The sequence below is a fragment of the Lytechinus variegatus genome, chromosome 3 (assembly GCF_018143015.1).
Source record: "Lytechinus variegatus isolate NC3 chromosome 3, Lvar_3.0, whole genome shotgun sequence".
NCBI classification, from domain to species: domain Eukaryota; kingdom Metazoa; phylum Echinodermata; class Echinoidea; order Temnopleuroida; family Toxopneustidae; genus Lytechinus; species Lytechinus variegatus.
Window position 1 is genome coordinate 15,216,561 of NC_054742.1, and position 21,714 is coordinate 15,238,274.

The 21,714-nt window shown below is 35.7% G+C and overlaps 1 protein-coding gene across 6 annotated transcripts in view; it reads left to right on the forward strand.

Moving 5' to 3' along the window:
* The window catches only part of LOC121410308 (poly(rC)-binding protein 3-like), a 122,034-nt gene that overhangs the window by 33,165 nt on the left and 67,155 nt on the right, over positions 1 to 21,714 (forward strand). For 5 of the 6 annotated variants that reach the window (XM_041602310.1, XM_041602306.1, XM_041602305.1 and 2 more), the window contains one exon: positions 969 to 1,045. The gene's annotated coding sequence lies outside the window, so the exon portion shown is untranslated. Of the gene's footprint in view, positions 1 to 968; positions 1,046 to 7,756; positions 8,096 to 21,714 lie in introns of those variants that run through there. The other variant, XM_041602308.1, reaches the window with a different exon arrangement.

Genomic DNA, 21,714 nt, shown 5'->3' on the forward strand with positions numbered 1-21,714 from the left:
GTAAATAAAACGCATGTGCCAAAGGATTCTTGAAGAAATTGAGTAATTGCTGAGAAATCAGCAAATAAGCACAGGATTCAGGTAGAGCGTCGGGCCCGACGCTCTAAGCAATAATTATTCATTGTCCCACGTGCGCTTATCTGTGTTGGGGATCTTCGGTGTGAACATTTTTCAGCGTAGATTTCAAGATTTCACAAAGTTCAGTTAATGTAACTGTACCAGATCTAGATCCTCGTTGATATACTGACAATTAAGCCTTGTTTTACAGACTTTCTCATGAAATCAGTGTTTACTGCAACTACTGGAATTTCTCTTTAAGGATAGTATTGGGTTAAAGGGGAAGTTCACCCTGAAGAAAACTTTGTTGTAAAAATAGCAGAAAAAATTGTAAAAAATATCGGTGAAGGTTTGAAGAAAATCCGTTAAAGAGTAAGAAAGTTATTAGAGTCCAAAGTTTTGGATTTGTGACGTCATAAACGAGCAGCTGCCCCATGTGTTATGTAATATAAAATGCATGAATTTCAAATTTTGTATGATTCCTGATGACTTAATTTTGGTTTCTTTTCATGATCGGGTGTGAAATGATTTTTCTATTGATATACTAAAGGTACAGTAAATACTGTTTTTAATTTTCTGAGAAAATGAAATTTCATTGATTTTTTACCATTCGCTATGTAGGAATGCTGCTCGCATATGACGTCACAATTCAAATAATTGAAAATTCTAATAACTTTTTAATTATTTGATGAATTTTTCTCAAACCTTCGGCAATATTTTCTATTATTTTTTCTGCTATTTTTACAATAAACTTTTTGTCAAGGTGAACTTCCCCTTTAAGTAAATGCAGTGTGAAAAAACATGTTAGTGTATTATTGAGAAGTATGGTAATATGCTTGATTTCAGCATAATTTCAAAGTTTTGAGTAGAAGAACTGCATGCTCTTTATATTCCTGATTTCATTCATATAGGTCAGAGGTTTGTGATAAGCAGTGTGAACAGCATTGATGTGTTCATGAATCTTGTTCTAAGCACAAAAGGAATTGAGGTAAGCTTCTCTTTCTTCATGATTTAAATCTATAATGGATGGGTCTAAATCCCAGCGCACACTATCCGATCCTTTGCGAGCCGAATGTGAAAGAACTTGTACGGTAATAACATTTTATATGAATGTTCCAAAAATAAAATCTTAGCGATCAGAGTTAAGAATTGTGGTAGGACTAACTGAAAAAAAATTCAGTCAAATTCTGGCCTCCTTGTAGGAATAAAAGCAAATTCAATTTTTTTCTAAGTCATAATGACATCATAATCAGCTGTGACTTGAAGCTGATTTGGAGTACACTCATATGCTTTTCACATTGCATTTCCTTAACCCCATACTATCCTTAACCCCGGACTATCTTTAACCCCATACTATCTTTTTTTCGATTCACACTGTCTTTCTTAACCCCATACTATCTGCTCAACCGTGGTTAATGCCTTAACCCCGCACTATTCCTCAGCTCATGAATATTGATGGTTTTACCAAACAGAGCGTGATTAACGCGCAATCCGACTCCTGTGATTGGATAATGCTTAGCCCCACTTTCCTTAGCCCTGTTTCGTTTTCACACTGCATCTCTTAGCACCGCAATTGTGGTGCTAGCACCACAATAAGCCGGCTAACCCTGCCTTTTTGCAGGGCCAGATAGTACCGTACTATTTACCGTGCTAGCCCACTTTGCTAAAACGTAGTGTGAAAAGGAAGTGGGCTAAGCTTAACCCCGGGAAAGTGGTGGGGCTAAGACCCCCCCCCCTTAGCCCCACCAATTTAGGACAAAAAGTGCAGTGTGAAAAGCATATAATGCAAAATGTGATTTATTAAAAACTTGCTTCGTATTTTATCATAGAGTGTGCGCTTGGCTTTTAAGAACTTTTGTGCAATCTGCAAATATTTCAAGTCTGTTTCTATCAAATTACACTTTCTCTGGGCGGGAAGCTTGCAATTCATCTATAAACTTTAATTCATCTTCAATTTTTCTTAAACCTGGTTTTCTTTTATATGTTACTGATTTCATATTAGTTTTGAAATGATGAGTAATTTTGGATCTCTGCACAAATTATTCTTAAAGACCCAGACTGGACCCAAAAGTGAAAATGACAGATTTTATACCAAGTGAAAGTTTATAAACTACTAAATATGGCAATAAGCTTTATGCATTTTCACCACTTGTCAGCTGAGTATTTGGCTTTAGAATAACTCCAATTATTGAAAATAGACTCTATTGTACTTTTCACTGGCCTTGAGACCATGATGTCGCATTGTGTTAGAAGTGTTGTGATTCCATAGGTTTGGACACTGAGAAAGTGGATGATTTTTTTTTTTGCTTTCCCGATTACACATTTTTATTTTTTTCACTTCTATCGTAACATTGACGATCATCCGAACTGTCATATCAGTAAATTTTGTTCAACAATCAATTTTGAGATTTTTGCAGAAAATGAAAGTACAAGTCCTATTCTATTTAAAACTACATTTCTAGGCTGCAATTTACTTTAGTTTCTGAGATATGAGGGGATTTTCAGGGCGAAGCCGTACAAATTTTTAAGAAAATGCACAACCCAATTGGAAACGTGTACTGTAGTAGAGTGATACGTTTTGACTGAACGCGATTTCAATGTGCGCAGTCAGCCAAACCGTCATATCGGCCATCGACACTACATTTGACTTTGTACATGAAAAGCAATACGTTTTACTGACCGTGCGCATTGAAATCGCTGTCATGGTTGTTGTATCCCCTATGGAGTTTTGGTGCATGGGAAATCTAAACTGCTCAAAGTGACATTACCAGCATGGAGCTCTTTTGTGATATTTTCTCTGATCCTTGGTTTTGTGTAAAAATGAGGATACCAATGTCAAGCAAATATCTTGGTCTTTCCAAGCATGTATTTTTCTAGCAATGAATATGTTGTAAGGCTCATGAACTAAGTGTGAAATTTTTAGTAAACTTTGAAGTTAACTTTCTCTGAAATGGGCTTGCACTGTTGTATGTGTGATACGATGGTTCGGATGACCACCCACGATATACAGTGATATTGTAAATATATTTTCCTGCAAGCTTGAATTGATGAAATCTACAGCTTTGGACTAGGTTTTGCCACATTTTATTTCCTGCGTATTTTGTGCATCTTTCCATTTCTATCTGCATTCAGATTATGTGCAACAACTTTTCCTGACATAGAGTTTAGGCCTAATAACAAAGAAACTTGAGCGCTGAATAATTGTCAGTGACGTTTTCCGTTGAAAATGAAAAAAAAAATGGAATTCATAATCTGGAAATCAACGAAATCATCCAGTTTTTCTGTGTATATATCTATGGAATCACGACTCTCCTAACACAACGTGACGTCATCATTTCCAGGTGACGTGGGGTTGCTCAATCTATGCAACAAAGCAAATTTGCGGGGGGCGGTTACTTTGATTTTTATTCAATTGTTTTTAAGTAATGGATAGAGATATATGTAATATTTTTGGTATATTTATATTATAGAATCATCACCTCTCTTTTGATGTCTGGTTGTTTTTACCTTGGTGAGGGTCTTTAATATACTTGGAGGAAATATTTTGATATATCAACAGGCTCTTTTCAATTCTTGTCTTTTCTGGGATTCTGAATGTCTCTGTTACAGTGGATTATTATAGGCAGCTTTCCTCTACTATTGATATTTTGTTCATTGCAGTTCATGCAAGTTTGAAAATGAGAGATGAGCCAATCTTGATTGAGCTTAGACTATAAACACAGCTGCTATGGTTATTGATTGGTGTAGGTTTTGATAATCAAATGTTTTATAGCTGCCTCGCAAGCATTTGCCAGTGCACCAACAAACAATAAAACCTGAAGTAATTGCAAGAGAGTGAGGTAAGGGGTGCCTCATAGGAGTGTAATAAACTCAGCAGAAGTGCTAGGTATTCATTGATAATTAAAAGCCTTCATTAATAATGGAGAACATCCACTGCTAATGCATGCAACCTAAAGACAGCATAGTGTTAAAACAGGCAACTTTGGATGATGAGTAAGAGATCAGTTTTGAAGATCTATGCAATAATGATATATCATCAGAAATTGAATTGTTCTTAGTTGAATGATTTCTAAGGAAGTTGGGCCTAAATTATTTGGAATTCATATACATATTTGTAAGTCAAACTTTATTTTGTCATCCCATGATTTCCCCTTATGTCACACAAATCAGACTTTCTCACAAGGCTGCATATTCAGATTTCAATGAAAAGTAGGAGGGTTTTCTTTTTGTTTGTTATAATGGATCAAAAATAAAATAATTATGATAATTCAAATAATTTGTTGAAATTTGAATTTAAAGGGATGCTCCAGGCTGAAAATATACCTAAATGAATAGAGTAAAATTCACAGAGCAAAATGCTGAAAATTTGATCAGAATCGGGTAACAAATAACAAATTTATTGAATTTCAAAAATTTACATTATTCCAGTGAAATAGTTCTAGGCATGTCTTCTTGAATTTTCATAAGATGGGCTGATGATATCACATCCCCACTTTCCTTTTATGTTATTACATGAAATCATTTATTCTTTTTTTCATAAATAAGTATTTGATGTGTCTCCATTATTATGAATTAAGTTGCCGCAAGAAATAACTAATGCATTTAATCAGCTCTCAATCCAATTGTTATAGTTCTTGGTAGGAAAATTCTGAATAAACCTAATTTCATGTAATAAATTTCAAAAGAACAAGTGGGGATATGACATCATCAGCCCACCTAGTGAATATTCATGAAGACATGCCTAGAACTATTTCACCGGAATTTATCTGAAATTCAAGAACTTTGTTATCAGTGATCCAATTTTCAGCATTTTGCTCGGAATTTCACTCTATTTATTGAGATATAAATATATTCAGCCTGGAACATCCTTTTAAAGCAGTATTATAGTCAAAGATGGGGATTGTTAACATTAACATACACAATTTTTTTAATGATGAAAAATGATGTTATTATTGAATGACCCACCAAATTTAAGATTGCCAGCTGAGCCTGTTGGTGAGCCATAAGCCACTATCATATTTGGAGATGGGCGAATTCATTTGGTTGGGTAGGATGTTGTTGCCATGAGGTCCAGCCATTTTGCATAGAATGATAGTAAATGGTAATATTGCATCATACTTCAAATTTGGTCTTGATTTAGTCCTTACTACAAGTCCAAGTGCATGCTTGTTTGTTTTAGATTGAACTGTTTCTCATAGCTCACCCCACTAGATGTATGAAAGAAATGGACAGCCAAGGCATACTGCTGGGCAGATAGGTCTGCCCTAGATTCACTGCACAGATTGTCAAGCTATCTCGGTCAATAAGAATGGGGCACGAGTCGTGACTTCTGGTCAAAGTAAAGGTCAATTCCTTTCCCCTCTCAAGGTGCCAGAACTGTGAACAGGTGATGCTGATTGTAATATATAGAAATATGTCATTTTTCAGATCTTTTTATCAGAAAGCAAGAGAGAGGTTTACAGGACACAAGGTAACTGTTTGACACTTGTGAGTTGCCAGCATGATCTTCAGTCTTGTCTTGAGTTGAAACTGCCTCATCCCCCTTTCAGTAAATCGCTAGTCTACACTAAGTTGTTCAATTTGATTTACTGAAATAAATGGGTTATAATATTCATTGTTCATTTAGTGTGATTTAATTTTGGCTAATGTATTTTATATTTTAGTTGGATCCTGACGAAAATTGATAAAATGCTCTTTTTTGTTTTGATCTAAAACCATTTAGGCTTAGAATGGACAAAATGTTCTAGATGTTGGCCCAATCGTGGTATTTGTAAGATAAGTGTTCAGGACCAAATATATATTTTTGAAAAAAATATATTACTGAGAAAGGGTGATTAATAACTGCAAGTTTAGTTTCAATTTTCCAAACAAACAAATTATCAGTGGATGATAAGATGGCTATTAGCTAGTACACTTTTGTTTTCTTGGATTGTCAGCTTCTTCTAAAATATTAGGCCTATTGTCAAAACCTAATAGGAATCTTACAAACACTTGAAAGGGCTTTAAAAAGTGTGGGATTAATGTTGATAATTAGGCCTATATATGATCAGTGAGCATTGTGTCAAAGTTTGACTAGAATCATATTATCAATCTGAATTCTTAAACTGAAACCTGAAAAATAACTTGATGTACCTGATTTATCTTGGGAAAGAAATATTTTCATTGGAAAGAAAACTGTTCAGTCTGAAATCAAGGCTATCAAAACAACACTTTCTCCGCTGATGTAGTTGGGGTGAAAGGTCATTTACAAGGTCGGAGAGAAAAGCTGCCTGCCATAACCATGACCCTGGTAAGTTGACATAAGGTCATACACTCCCAGATTGGGGGAGTAATTTGAGCCTCCAGTAGGCAGCACAGATAGCTGGTGGAGTGATTTATAAGAATCAAATAAACACAGCAAGTGAAATTCCATAAAGGTTATCTCCAGTCAAAAATCATAGTTTGAAGAAAAAAAAAATCTGTCTTTCACTCTGCAATCTTCTTTAGCACAGCCTTGATATGGAATCTAACGATGGGGGGAGGGGGGTTTCAAGTGAGGGGTGTATGACATCATTATAAGAGAATTTGAAAGAATATGTTTTAAATGCTAGCCACTAAGCAAAGCCACTGATTTGTTTATTTCTTGGATTATATATATATATGTTTCGATAATTTTTCAGATGATTGGATTTCTATTATAGTAGCTTTAATTGTGTAGGGACTATGTACAGAGGCTTCCAAGGATATCCACAAGTCTTTTTTTTCAGTGGGCATATACGGTTTACTCTTCATAAACAGCCTATTTATTCCACTGTACGTTTTTCCTCTTATTGAATGAAATGAGATTACAAATAATGCAGGATTCTGATTGATGAGGTGAATTAGGGGATGGAAGAAAAGGATAAGGTTTGCTAATTTCATTATCCTAGTTTTAGACACCATTATTAGAAGTATTGACCACCTCCCGGACAGGATGCCAATATTCTGATTACTTCAACTGCCCAGATTAATGTCCTACAGGTTAAATCAATACCTTCTTCTAAGCTGCAAAAACACATTCTTATACATAGCCCCACTAACGATGAATTCCGAAGCAAGACTGGGAAAGCGGACATACGAGACCGGGGCCTTGGTATGGATTCTACCTGATCCCGTTGATAGGGTTTGACCCCCTCCCTCCCTAAACCATTTTGCTGGCTTACCCCTCAAGGCAGTCTGTTGTTGATTTACAGTTTCATATTACAAGTTCATAATGATGCTTCCTTTCTATTGCCCATGCACAGTTCTTTTGCCGTTTGCTTGCTCTGTAGTTATTAGCCATGTAGAGAGAGGAAGAGATGGAAGGAACTTGAATAAATGTATAAATTTGAAGGGATGGATTAAATTGAGAGAAATACAGAAAGAAAGTGGCGGCAGCAAGGGGTAAAGAGGATGAGAGTGAGAAATGCACTGATTTATGCATTTTGTGGAGAAATGAAATTGTAAATCTGTGTAGGCTTCAGGTATTGGATAAAAAATTGGGAAATGGAAGACAAAAAAAAGACAGTCAGAGAGAGCATGTGGATTGATAGAGTCAGAGAGGGGGCGGAGATAGTAAAAGGTATAGGTATTAGGAAGGAGAGAGGGAGAAAGTAGGTGAGGTTTGAGCAAGAATGGTATTCAGTGCATTGCCTGAATTCAATCTGGTCAGGGTCATTTACTCAGCTTGCCTTGTTACACATCCCTCATTCACTGCTGTGTCTGCCTGGAGAGAAGACAGAATACTTTCACCCCAGACAGCGTTCCCTCATTTCCTCAGTGCCCTGCGTATCCTCATACCAAAAGTACTAGTAGCTGGTTATGCCGTACACTCTTTGCCCCTCATGAGGAGGAATGCTGACCGACTTGTGTGTATTTGGTCGTGTTCGAGGACATTTTGTATGGTGCATCCTGATGGTTGTGTATGGTAGCTGTGGAGCTTTACTCGTCCCTCATTGTGCATAGTCGCGCATTTACAAGTTGGCTGCTGGTACTACCGCTGTGTACTGGGGCAACAACACCAGGACGCTTCATCTGAATTGTGAGTACTTTCTTGATACTGTGTGATATCAGTTAGTGGGACTAAAAGAAAGAGAGTTGTAAATAAATAAAGAGGGAAAAATATAGCAAGAGAGAGAGAGAGAGAGAATGGGGGGGGGGCAAGCATGAGCTTTGCATTACCTCAGTAACCTCAGTACAATCATTTTCTGAAAAGTTAAGAAATCCTATTATGCAGAATTCAAACTGACTCGAGGAAAAGCAGAAACAAAAAATATGATAGTTGTCATTGCTCAAACTAAATAACTGAATGAATAAGCCCTACATTTCTGATCATTCGTATGCAATGGGCAAGACTTTAATAGATTAAATTCTTCACTTGCTGAAATTATGTTTATCATGTTATAAACTCAGATTTTTACAGAGTTCTGAATAAGAATTAATAGGTTCAAGGATTAATGAGATAATTTGTAACCGCATATTTCATCCTAATAACTATGCAAAGGCAGTGCTTTTCTTAATGTGTGAATGATAAGCAAGTATCAGAATTTTCAGAATTAAGTTACCGGTAATAGGGACAGTGATTTTCCGCGATTGCGGAAAACTGACGGAATTCACAGAAACAGCCTTTTGAAATGGAAAGTGGCTATTCAAATGGAAAATCACGGAAAAGGTTATTTTCCTAAAATGTACAGAACAGCAACAGAAATTACTTCAAAATCTTAATGAAATATCAATTATGCTAACTAGCCCACAAAACATGATTACACTTTGCTACAATCATGACAATCCACACATCGTGACTGCACTCGACTCCATGTATAGAAAACATTTACAAGCTTAAGCTGAAATAAGCAACCAAACATCATTTGATTATAACCAGTGAATGTAGAAGGCAGCAACATGGCCGTGTTTTGCTGCCCTCTACGTTAGGTGGTGTAACAGCACGATAGTGGTACTCCTCAAATCCAAAATGGCTGATAGGCAAAATTCATCGACTGCTCAAAAGTCCCAAAATTATTGATAAAATTTCATTCAACCCTAACATAATATCAATAATTTGAAAGGTGTGGATGTATTCATGTTAAATGTGTTTCCTAAAATATTTTATTTGCTTGTAATAAATTAGATTAGAGTGAATTCTAAAGCGTTGTTAAGACAGTGGCAGATACAAATTTTGACGAGCGCGAGTATTCTGACATCGCTACTCAATGCATATTGATTTCTATGTAAATGGTCACTTTTTCATGTACAAGTCTATGGGGAAACAGGATTTCTGTTTTTCAGACATGCAGAAATGGAATTTAAAGGTCAAGTCCATCTCAGAAAAATGTTGATTTGAGTCAATAGAAAAAATCAGACAAGCACAATGCTGAAAATTTCATCAAAATTGGATGTAAAATAAGAAAGTTATGACATTTCAAAGTTTTGCTTATTCTTAACAAAATAATTATATGAACGAGCGAGTTACATCCAATTGAGAGAGTCAATGTCACTCACTATTTCTTTTGTTTTTTATTGTTTGAATTATACAATATTTCATTTTTTACGAATTAGATGATTAGGACCTCCTTGCCTGAAGCACAAAATGTTAATATAATGGAATTTCACGTGTTCAGGGAGGAATGAAACTTCATTTCACATGACAATGACGAGAAAATAAAAATATTTCATATTTTATATAATAAAAAAAAAGAAATAGTGAGTGAGTGATGTCATCAGTTCCTCATTTGCATACCGACCGAGATTTGCATATAACTGTTTTGTGAAATGAAGCGAAACTTTAAAATGCCATAACTTTCTTATTTTACATCCGATTTTGATGAAATTTTCAGTTTTATGCTTGTTGAATTTTTCTCTTATTCAAATCAATTTTTTGTTTGGGTGGACTTGTCCTTCAAGAATTTCTGAAATGGAAAAGACCATTTTGTGAAATGGAAAATCTCTTTCCCTAAATTGAAGTTCTGTTCTGGGCCATATTTGAAGCCGATGTCACAAAATTTTTTTAAGCGTGTAAGTTAAGAAAAAACACACACAATGCAAAGTAAGATTTTTCCAAAGTCATTCTTTGAAAGCATGATGCAAACCAGATACAGGGGTAATGATGATATCCAAAATCATTGGAAGTGCATTGAGACGTTATACTGTAGTTTGATATACTGTGAAGTATTTAGTACCGGTATTTTATTGTGCAAGATTCTGCAGATATTACTCAAGAATGAATTTCTCATAAAATTTGTCACATGACTGACTTTGTCCTACTAGTATGCTATCTGTAAGACTGCAAGATATGTTTTGAGACTTTCCCAACATTAACTCAAACATACTTTAAATTCTTGCAAGTGAAACTTAATGCAAAATGATCTGCTCAAGAAGGCTATTTTCTTTCTCACCAGACCACAGCTCCTCAAGGATTGTTTTTCAGTTTCATTATTCTCCAGTCATCAATCTGCAATTTTTTGGTGGTTAAAGAATAAAGTTCTAACAATACAAATATAAAATATGCTAAGAGTGCAGTTGGTCAAAACAAAACAAAAACGATTATTTTGGGAGAATGCTCAATCGCATAGTCTTAACCTTGTTGTCAAGTCCACCCACCACACATCACAAATGCGTAAGTTTGACCCAGGAAGAAAAGGTCAATCAATATGTGACTTTATGAAGCACCCCTCATAGTAGAAACCAAGTAGGGATGCTGATATGGGAACATCCCTCAGAGAAGAGTTGGTTCAGTCATTTGTACTCTGGTTGCCAATTTAGCTGTCTGAAAGATTTTAGTTTACTCTTTATAATGGGATGATGAAACTTTCAGTCAGTGAAATGAAGTGAAACAGTTATAAACCATTGTTATATTGTCATATATTTGAACTAAATTTGAAGACGAAAGTGAGCACGGCTTTTGCCATTCACATTAGTAGCTATGTACATTGTTCATGGTTTTAATTAATTCTGTTATTAAAGCTTTCATGCAGTTCATTGTCATGTACCAGAAAAGTGGATGGAGGTATGTTGAGTGGTGAAAATAAAGCTTCCTCCGAATTCTATCTTCTGATATTTTGCTTGTCACCATATTCCAGATTGTAATGGCTTAAAAGCGTCTCTAATTTTATAATTTATTGAAGCAGAAAGTCCTGACACACGGTCATACACACACATTGAGTGTATATTGACGTCAGCATTTCATGTGTAGTTAGAGATGATGCACACTCTTCTCTAAACGACCCACGCACGTGATCCTTGTCTTTATCTGTCACTCGCATTATGAATTTATCTATGTCCATGCTTGGTCGACAAGCTGGCAAAATGTGAAAAAATGCATCCATCAATTCATATATATCTATGGGAAGCATTCAATTTTCTAAAGAATTGATATGCAGTGACAGGAGTGTTAGAAGTGTGCTAGCCATTTTTGTCTATTCTGTCAACATGCTAGGTGTATGTGTTTCCTAATATAAGAATTATTGTTCTCAGTATCCTATTGTTCATTATATTTTCTACAAGATCGTGTAACCACTTATACTCATAAGGAAATCGCTCATTTGAATACAAGATTAAACATTACTATTATTGAATGGGATGCTATCGCCAATACAGTTCAATGTTTAATTTGTTTTTTTTCTTATAGCTGCTTATAAATGATTAAGGAACATCAGATTTTTTGTTGCAATATTTAGTATACCACTTTTAGTGAATGTTTGCTTTTTATGACAACACTTTCTAACACCATTTACACTTTAAAATGTCTCCTTATAAGTATAGATTCTATATCTGCAAAAACCTACTCTATAGGTTGGCATAGTGCTATCTGCAATCTCTCTTTACAGTTTCAATGGTATTTCACAGGTAACCAACATCTGAATGATATTACACCGAGTTGTAGTTCGGGGTATATGTGCAACACTTTTATACACCAAACGTACAAAGGGTTTACAAGTTAAAAAGCAAATGTTTTCAGATAATGGGTATATGAGAACAGGCAGAGAGTGTGCGGTCTTATGCTATTTTGTTAAAAGCATGATCATTTTACTTTGAGTACACTCAAACTTAGGCACATTGATCCATGTAGCAAAAGGTCAATTTATTTAAACACTTTTAAGGAGTAAATTATGAATATACAGGTACTTGCATTTTTGTTATGAAATCTGAAGAAGGGCTAAGTAGGTACTTCAAACCAGGTGATATGAGAATATATTAATGGATTAGCATGTCAATTGTCATCAGGCATAAATCATGAAATTACTGGTATCAAACTCCTTTCAGTACTGTGATCTATTGTCACTAACTTGCCTTTCAAAAGGTGGTTTCAGACCGCCTCAAAGTTCGCCAGTTCCAGGTATTCTCTGATCAGGAAATTTACCCCGATCAGAAAATACCAGGTATTTTGGTAATGTGAAAGCAAACTACGCGTAATTTCCCCGAAAGAAAATACCCGCTAAATAGTAGGTACTTGGCGAAATTACGAGAACTTTCGTGGGGATTTTTCCAAGGTCGCAGGTATTTTGGCGATGTGAAAGCAAATTACGGGAACTTTTAGCCCAGCGTGTCGTTGGGCGCGGCGGCGTGGGTGGCTGCTGGGCTAGTGATTTTGAATCTAGCGCCTTGCTTGCTTATCAGACCATACTACGCATGCTCGTAACTTCGGGAACTTATCCCGAAGGATGTGTTTCGAGGCGGTGTGAATGCAGGAATAATTAACGGGTATTTTTTAGCCTTAAAAAGTTCTCGTAATTTAACGGGGATTCTTGTGATCGAGGCGGTTTGAAACCGCCTAAAGAGAGGGTCATGAGTTCAAATCTCAGCCATTGTGTTTATAATTTTCCTCAGCAAGAAAATAATCCATGTTATTGCACTGAGTGCTTGAATCATCAGCTTGAGTGAAGGACACCTTTCTCATTTTACTTTTTAAATCTAGTTTACTGGAAACCAGTTCAGGAAACCAGTTTGGAAGATCGCTTTGCTAGTATTCCCATTTGATAACCTGAAAATGGTTTTCAAATCACTTCACATAAAGTGGTCTTGTTGCAATGGGAACACTCATGGGGGTGACATGTTTCTCACAAAATTTGAAACTGCAGCATAGGCATTCCACATACAGTGTGTGGAGGAGTGCGCTTCAAATATATGAAGATCGCTTCCCGTAGGACAGTTGTATCCTCACTTAAGCTAAAACAGTTTATTGAGGCAAAGCGATCTTCAAAACTACATCGCGAGGTGGTTTTCTGAATTGGTTTGAAAAATCACTTCCAAGACCGCTTTGACCGCTCTCATTACACTTTTAACTAGTTTCCACTAAACTGGTTTTAGGATGGTAGTGAGAACAGTGTCAGAGAGTCTTACCTAAAGGCTTGTTCAGACCGATGTGAATTGCAAGTTAAATTATGAAAACTTGTTCATGCCCCAAATAGCATGATAATCATAATCTGTATTCACACTGGTGCAAAGCAGACCCTTCAATTTCTTGAAGTTGCATGCATTTGTATTATTGTCTGTGATTAGCTCGTGATTCAAAATGGCTAGCCCAGCAGGACATGTTGCCTGCACCCAACTGGGTTGAGAAAGTTCTTGTAATATTCTTTCACACTGCAAGAATACCTGTAAACTTAATGACAGTTCTTGTAATCTTGATATCTACCTACTATTTAGCAGGTACTTTCTTTCAGGAATATTTTGACTAATTTGTTATCACACTGCAAAAAATACATGTTTTTCTGATCATGGTTCATTTCTCAATCACAGAATACCTGGTATATAACTTCAAGGCAGTCTGAAATCTGAATACACCTTATGACTACCTCAGCTGATTCTGAAGTATGAGATATGAATGTAGCAATATGTCTTTTTAAAACCACTGTACTATTTATGTTTGTCACTGCCAACTATTTGTGAAAACGAGTACCCAGAACTTAATAACAGCCATCAATATTTTGCTTTCTATTAGTGTTGTGAATAATAAAATTACTATTAAACCAGTTTCCCAATGATATATTATGTTAAAAATTTGCCTGCTAGGTCAATTCAAATTTCATCATCAAACTTTTTGTAAAATTATTGATCATTTGGAATGGCGAAGAAGAAAACATTTTGATGTGACATCTTAGATTTGAACTAATATCGTCGCACGCACCATGAACCGTCCTCTCTGTGCACTTCGATGCGAAAGTTAAGCGCACTGTATCTATTCCACGAACTGTCCTCTCTGTTACGTTGCCCACTGTGGCGTAAATAATTAACTTCAAGAAAATATAAAGATACGGGATGAAACTTTGGAACCTGAACTTTTTAACGATGACACTGGTATATAATTTGCTCTCCTTGTAGGTGCAATTATTGCTGGCTTAAAAAAACAAACTTATCTTTAAATGCGTTTTCTGCAAAAGTAACTTTCGCATCGAAGTGCGCAGAGAGGACGGTTCGTGGTGCGTGCGACGATATGTTAAGTTACAAAGTCCCTGTGTGACCCAAATAAGACTTGCTGCATATGAACAAATGATTTCTGTACTACCTAACATGATAGAGTTTGCAAATGAGGGTACACTTACAATCGTGCACTTGTGCTTGCCTTCGTCCTGCGATCTAACCCTGTTACGATAAAATGTCTGTTAAACCCATCGCTAATGAGACAAATCTGTTAATCTCCTTTGCATGGAGCCATGATATCCCATCATGCATTGCATTAGGGGGCAGAGGCTCAGGGTGACATAAGTGTTTTCAATGACTTGCTGCAACAATAGCATTTTGTCCCAAATAAAATATCCTTGTCAAGATTATCATAAAGATATAGTAAACGAGTTATGCATAGATCTTGTTGAAAATAATGATTCAGAAACTGAGTACAGGAGAAATGAATGTGATAATAAATCTGTTAAATGCCTGTCTTTCTGTATATATATGCACAGTTGTACAACTGTATTGAAGATCGCCCCTACACACCCCTGGGCAAACCTATTGGTTAGATGAGTTTGATTGGTGTGTCCGGGGAAGTGGGAGTTCCCTAGTTTGTCTGTGAAAAGATAGGGGGGTGCTTAGAGAGATATGACAGAGAAAAAAACAATCTTCTTCATAATACAGATTTGTGACAATAGCAGTGTCATATCTTAGGAGTATTACAAAATTTATGACAGTTATCTAGAATACGACACCCGAATTTTACATCAGGCATATTTTGTTGTTGTAAAGTTTGTCAGTAATGACAAAGACTACCAAAAATGGATCTCAGGATACATCAATTATCATCACTATATGATTTATAAAGGAATAATCAAAGCTACTTTCAACCAAACTGTAGAAATAAGGCTTATTGAAATTCTCTCTGAAGATGCTGAAATGTATCTATAACATTTAGTTATAGGCCTTATGTGTCTTAGAAACCTGCATTTCATTAATATAAAACTATATTCATGTGCTGTATGTGCTACAATCTTGCAAGCTAAAAATAAGAAATGTCTCGTTGCCCAGAATACAATATCATGTAAGTAGAGATAAAAATCTGAGCTGATATAATCATTCAATTTCACAACTGACAAGGACTCTTCTTATATTGGTGATGCCTTGGTAATCCTTTGTAATTGGTTAATCTTAGTTTTCCTGTCTTGTGAAGCTTGAATTTCATTTTTCCTTATAATTATTTTCTGAGTTTGTACATTAAAAAAACTATTTTATCTACTTTTCCTCAGATTGTAACTGAAAGATTGTAAGTCATGCCAAAACTACCAGGAGTGATTCCTGGATATATTATAAACTCTTTATCAAGATATGATTTATCAAGGGCATTTTCTTGACACTATAGTCTGTGGTTGTAAATTCAGACAATATTAATCTTATTTAAGATCAGCCAAACTTTGTGGTATTGTAAGGTGAGTTGCCTAGATGAACTGGTTAAAATATGGCTTTAGCAAGTACATGTAGTCTTCTAATACCCCGTTCTCATGTAGCTCTAAATTGTTTCCAACTAAAAGTAGTTCATATTACCAAACTTCAGTTCAGCCTAAAGCACCTCTGGCTGGTTCAAAATTCCTTTTGTAACGTGCATGTGTGACCTTGGGAGTTGGGCCAATTTATGCTTAATTTGTAAGCACCAGACAGAATTGGGTGAACCCTAAATCCACCTCTATGTTAATTAGGCCCAATATATGCTTTTCACACTGCACATATTTTCCTTAACCCCAGGGAATTGATGGGGCTAAAGGGGGTCTTTGCCCTACCAAATTTCTCAGGGTTATAGGTCAAGTCCACCCCTGAAAAATGTTGTATTGAATGTTTGGGTGGACTTTTCCTTTAATTAGCAAAAAGGTTTTTGTTCAGAAAAGTTATTAGAATAATTACAATTTGACCATTAAGGAATAATTATTACCTAGATTTTGATAAGTTTTTCTCTGCCAATCTACTGTGTACAGTTCATGAATATCTGGAAGCCATATATGCCATAGTCAAAATATGTATTATAGATTCTAATATAATTTTCTCTTTCCCTTCATTCACACGTTAGGTACAGAATTTACAAACATACTAATACGTGCTGATTAGAAACATGCTTATTGCGAGGGACTGTCATATGCAATATATTTTCATCAGCTTTCAATTTAGTACTGGCAATGAGTTGATATTTATGGGCAAGGATACTTTCATGACAAACTAGAGGGAAAATAGGGTTGGAGTACTGACATGATCACAATGATTCACTCTCTCTTCATGATAGAACTAGTGATTGAAGGGATTTGGTGATAACAATCAATTAGTTGAGATGGACAGGATGCTTGTCTATCATCATTTCACACAGATTGAAGTGAACTTACTAAATTAGTGTGTATTACTGAAAAAAGGACTAGATATTGGTTAATTTGCATATCTTTTTGATTATTTTGATCAACCCATGCAGAATGCTATAAAATGATTTCTATTCAATACAAGCAAATTTGTACAACATCAAAATTTTAAATCAACTTTTATATTGTAATGTATTATGATTTTACATTATTAATTTATATCAGCCATGCTATCTCTACCAGAGAAGTGCTGTATGATTGTATAATATTGTATATAAAAGAAAGGTGTATTTAACTTTTAATCACAGCCTTCTCAGTCAAACTTTTGCCATTGATACTGTATTTTCTTTCTTCCTTGATATTCAGCTTAGTATTTTGATTAGTCATACCATTAGTTGTAAGATAAGGATTTTTTTTAACGAGAGGTGGTAAGAGAATTTTTGTGTTTAAAACCCCAGCATCCAAGACCACTAGGAGTAACATTGATGATGCATCATTGGTTTTGCTCTTGATGGATGAGCTATTTCCTATCAATATAGCCTCCTTTGGTGTGTATACCTTCTGACCTTCATCTTGAATTAACACAATTATCAATCTTTACAGCCAAGATGAAGAATTAGAGATGTACAGCCCCTGAGGGCTCAAATAATTCTTTTTTGGTGGTTCATTTGTTTAGCAGTAGATGACAGTGAGATAGGTTCTGCATTAGAAGATCTGTATACATAGCAGCAGGTGCATATCTTTGCTCTTTGTCAAATTTATTTCCCCTTTTTTGACTGCAGATATTCGTCTGCTACTGTTATAGCTTCCTTTGTCAAAAATAGTTTTCAGCTGTTCACATTGACTTCTGATCATTTATATCATCAAGAAAGATATATCATGAGACACATCATTTTTTTTTCTCCAGTAATAATTTTTACCGCTTCTTTATTATTTTTCTTATTCAAACACATTACGTTTTTTAAAGAATTAGATTTTCTATTAATAAATTGCTAAGTCGACTATATTCCATGCAATGGCAATAAAGGGGTTGCAGGGAAAAAATCTTGGTTATGAATCTAATAGTTATATAGGATCAAACCTTCCTGGTGAATTATTAAATAGTAAATGGTCAGGTTATTGATTACGAATAGAGATAAATCTGATCATCTGGACTTATATACTGTTTTGAAATAGGGGAACAGTTTCACATCCGATCAGGGACGCTTCTTCAGCTCTTCTGAACTGGCGGAAATCGTTGTTGCCGCTTGGTGGCGACACACAATCGATGTAATTGTCTTTTACTCTGATTAAATCAATCACTTGCATAGCCAGTCATATAGGCCTTACTCTCATTAACAACCCCTATTCCCATGCTCAATATACTGGGAGGCATTCATTTAGCATTTCACACTGGACGTAAGATCCATGGTTGTTTGTAATAATAATGGTATTTTATTCAAAGACTGTTCCCAGCAAGAGCTGAATTGTACAGAACTTTTACATAAAAAACAGCATTAAACATAACAGTATCAAAATAGAATTATAAAAATACACAAAGCATAAAAAAATCTACTATCATTAATACTTTGGGGGTTAATATGAATCAACAGAATATTTTCAAATATAAGTAACTGCAGAGGTTTCAAATTTTGCTGAAGATATAGTACATGTATACCAGAAAGCGTATTGGAAGGATTTATGATGTAAGTGAATTGGATTGGATAAATTTGACTTGAGGATATCGAGATTTTGAATTAGTTAAATATTCAGAGTAATAGGAGAAATGGAAGTGGGTAACAATGGGTAAATAATTAGAATAAAGTATTTTGTAAAACAAGTTCAAATGTTCAGCTCTAGGAGGGGGGGGGGGGTATTCATATTACAGTGAATTTCACTTCAAGTTTGACAGAATCACAGTGATTTGTTGGTATTGGTAAAGTTTTAGGTTTATTGTGAATGGGCCAAATATGAGGTAAATCTTTCTTGCTCGTGACCTTTGTGACCTCATGCCAAGCTTGGATCTTACTTCTATTCACTGGCAGACCTTGGCACTGGAAGTTATTATTTAGGGTCTTTGAAATGTTCTTCAAACTGATCTCAGATATATCCTGCTTACAATCATGGTTGTCACGTTCCTGTAGTACTCCTTATCTCCCCAACAGGTTTCTTTTCCTGATACCCTTTTTACACAGGCTAAAATTTCCTTAACCCCGTACTATAGGTGGGGCTAAATTGCCATTTAGCCCCACCTATATTACGGGGTTAAGCTTAGCCCACTTTCTTTTTACACGGCATTTTTGCAAAGTGGGCTAACCCCACCTATAGTACAGGATTATTTGGCCCTGCAAAAAAGCAGGGTTTTCCCAGCAATTGTGGTGCTAAGAGCGATAGTACGGGGTTAAGATCGCTAGTGTAAAACGAAAGTGGGCTAAGCTTAACCCCCTACTATAGGTTGGGCTAAATGGCAATTTAGCCCCACCTATAGTACGGGGTTAAGGAAATTTTAGCGTGTGTAAAAAGTGTACGAGTGAAGTACGTGTACTACGAATGATCGACAAAAACCACTAGTCCGGGGTTAGCGAGTTTCGTGTGTGAAAAGCAAGCATTCCTTATCCGGGGTTAGCAATAACAATTTGGCATGTGTGAAAAGAAAAAAAATAGTACGGGGTTAAGGATAGTATGGGGTTAGCGATAGTCTGGGGCTAAGAAAATCCTGTGTAAAAAGGGTATTAGAGATATTGCCTGTATCAGATGTTGAAATACTCAAACTATTAATTGGATATTTATGGCATCCACTGTCTTACTGAGATGAGACACAGCAGAGCTGCTGGTTCAAGTTTAGAATGAGATATGTACTGAGATATTAATAAAAATGCCAAAAAGTGGGAATCGGTATCTTCATCATTATTGTCATTAGTGCCATAAATCAAATTATGAAATGAATGTAAAACTCAATCTACATTTTCCGCTATGTATTTATGTATTTGTTTGAGTTTTTGTAGTTCAAACAGCTTGCTTATTGGTAATCCTTCAGTACACAATCTTTTGGTGTGAATGTTCAAATAATCATATTTGTTTAATTATGATTGTTACATAATCTACATGTATGGATTCATTACCAATAATGTAATTACAATACTTTTGTTGTATAATAGAGAAATATTGTATCAAGATTGTATGAATGCAGACAAAATCAATAGAATTAAAATTGATCAATTATCACTTTTTACTTACAAGTGTAAACATCTCCAGTATGTTCATAGATAAGCCTGAGTCGAATCGATTTTAAAATCGGTGTTCGATCGATGTCATCGAACACCGGTGCAGATTTTGCAAAATCGGTGCATCGAAAAAAAAAATAATAATACGTCGGCCGGCCGATTCGTTTGGTTTACACAATCAATCATCAAAATATCAGTAATGTCCAACTTTACTACTACTTACTTGATTTCTATTGCCCCCGAAATGAAACCGAATGAGTAATTATGATGCTATTCACCATTAATTTTAAGTTTATTTCGATCATAGTTCGAGTCTTACTCGTCTGCTCGTGCCGAGATAATTTATGCACGATGAATTCATGAATGGGAGTCATGGCCATCGATCGTGCATGCGCAGTACTGTTCTTTAATCAAACCAGAAAATGGCCGGAAATTGACGCGATCAACGTAAAATAAATCTTGCTTTCATGAACAGTATTAAAATCATGACCATAGAACATTATTTAATCGTAATATTTAACAATAATTTGCATATGATAATCGTTAATATGAATTTAGAGCTTGATGTGAAACGTTTGTATTTCGTTTCAATTTTCAATGGCGGACATCTCATGACGATCGACTTGACTTCTTGAGTCGAGCTAGTGCACTTGTCTAAAAAAAATAATCATCACGTCAGGATTGATTCTCGAACATTGTCTACATGCAAAAACTCTGTTCAAGTTCGTAATATCACCATATAATAACATTTTACATGACAAAACAGAGAAAATTGCGTTTGATATTTTTTCCCATCAATTTGAAGCTAGTTTGTGCCCAACTTTGGGTTCTGATTTCATGAATGGGAAAATATGTCATACGTCATCAAACACGCATGCGCATTGTGCTTATTTTCTCGGAGCTTGGAGGAGACGTCCAGAGATGGAATAACAATAGAAATAATCCCAGTATTATTTCTTCCATATGAACATAACATACTTTGCTGACATCGTCAATATTCTTACTATGACCATAAAATCTTGTTAAATCGTAATAATTTAGATGAATTTAGGGCTCGATTCGAAACATTCGTATTTATTTTGATCGCATGCTCAATTGCGTCTAAAAAACTGGATTGTCATTATCAGGATTAATTCTCGAACATCGTCATAACTCATATTCCACAATCTTTCCTCACAATCGTTATATCAGCATTGAATAGCAATTCAAATGACCATCCAGAGAAAATTACGTATTTATTCCCATAAATTTATTTGGAGCTCATTTTGGATCCAACTACACAATCTCAGGCAAGTTACAGCGCTCTCCGTTGATTGCACTTGTTTGCTGGCGCTGACGTCAAGCACGCCTGTCGTTTCGGGAGAGTGAGTGTACGGAGCTAGCTGCGGACGGGGCTGGTGAATGGACTGCGAATGCTAGTCGACCGAAAATCATTCGGATCGACTCTGCGTGATTCATGTCTTTATTATTGTTTCATTTTAAAGTTATATGTTGTCATCTGCAAATATCATTGTTGAAGATATTTTGGGAAGAATTCTGCTTTGGTCCCCGGCCTTTTTTGTGTGTTTTGTGATCATGGAAAATACAAACGAACTTTGCTCTGTCATCTGCTGTCACCGGCCAACGCCAGCGCATACCGTCAGTGCGTAGTGCATATGCAAAGCGCATCGCATCGACGCAAAAACAAAAGACTAAAT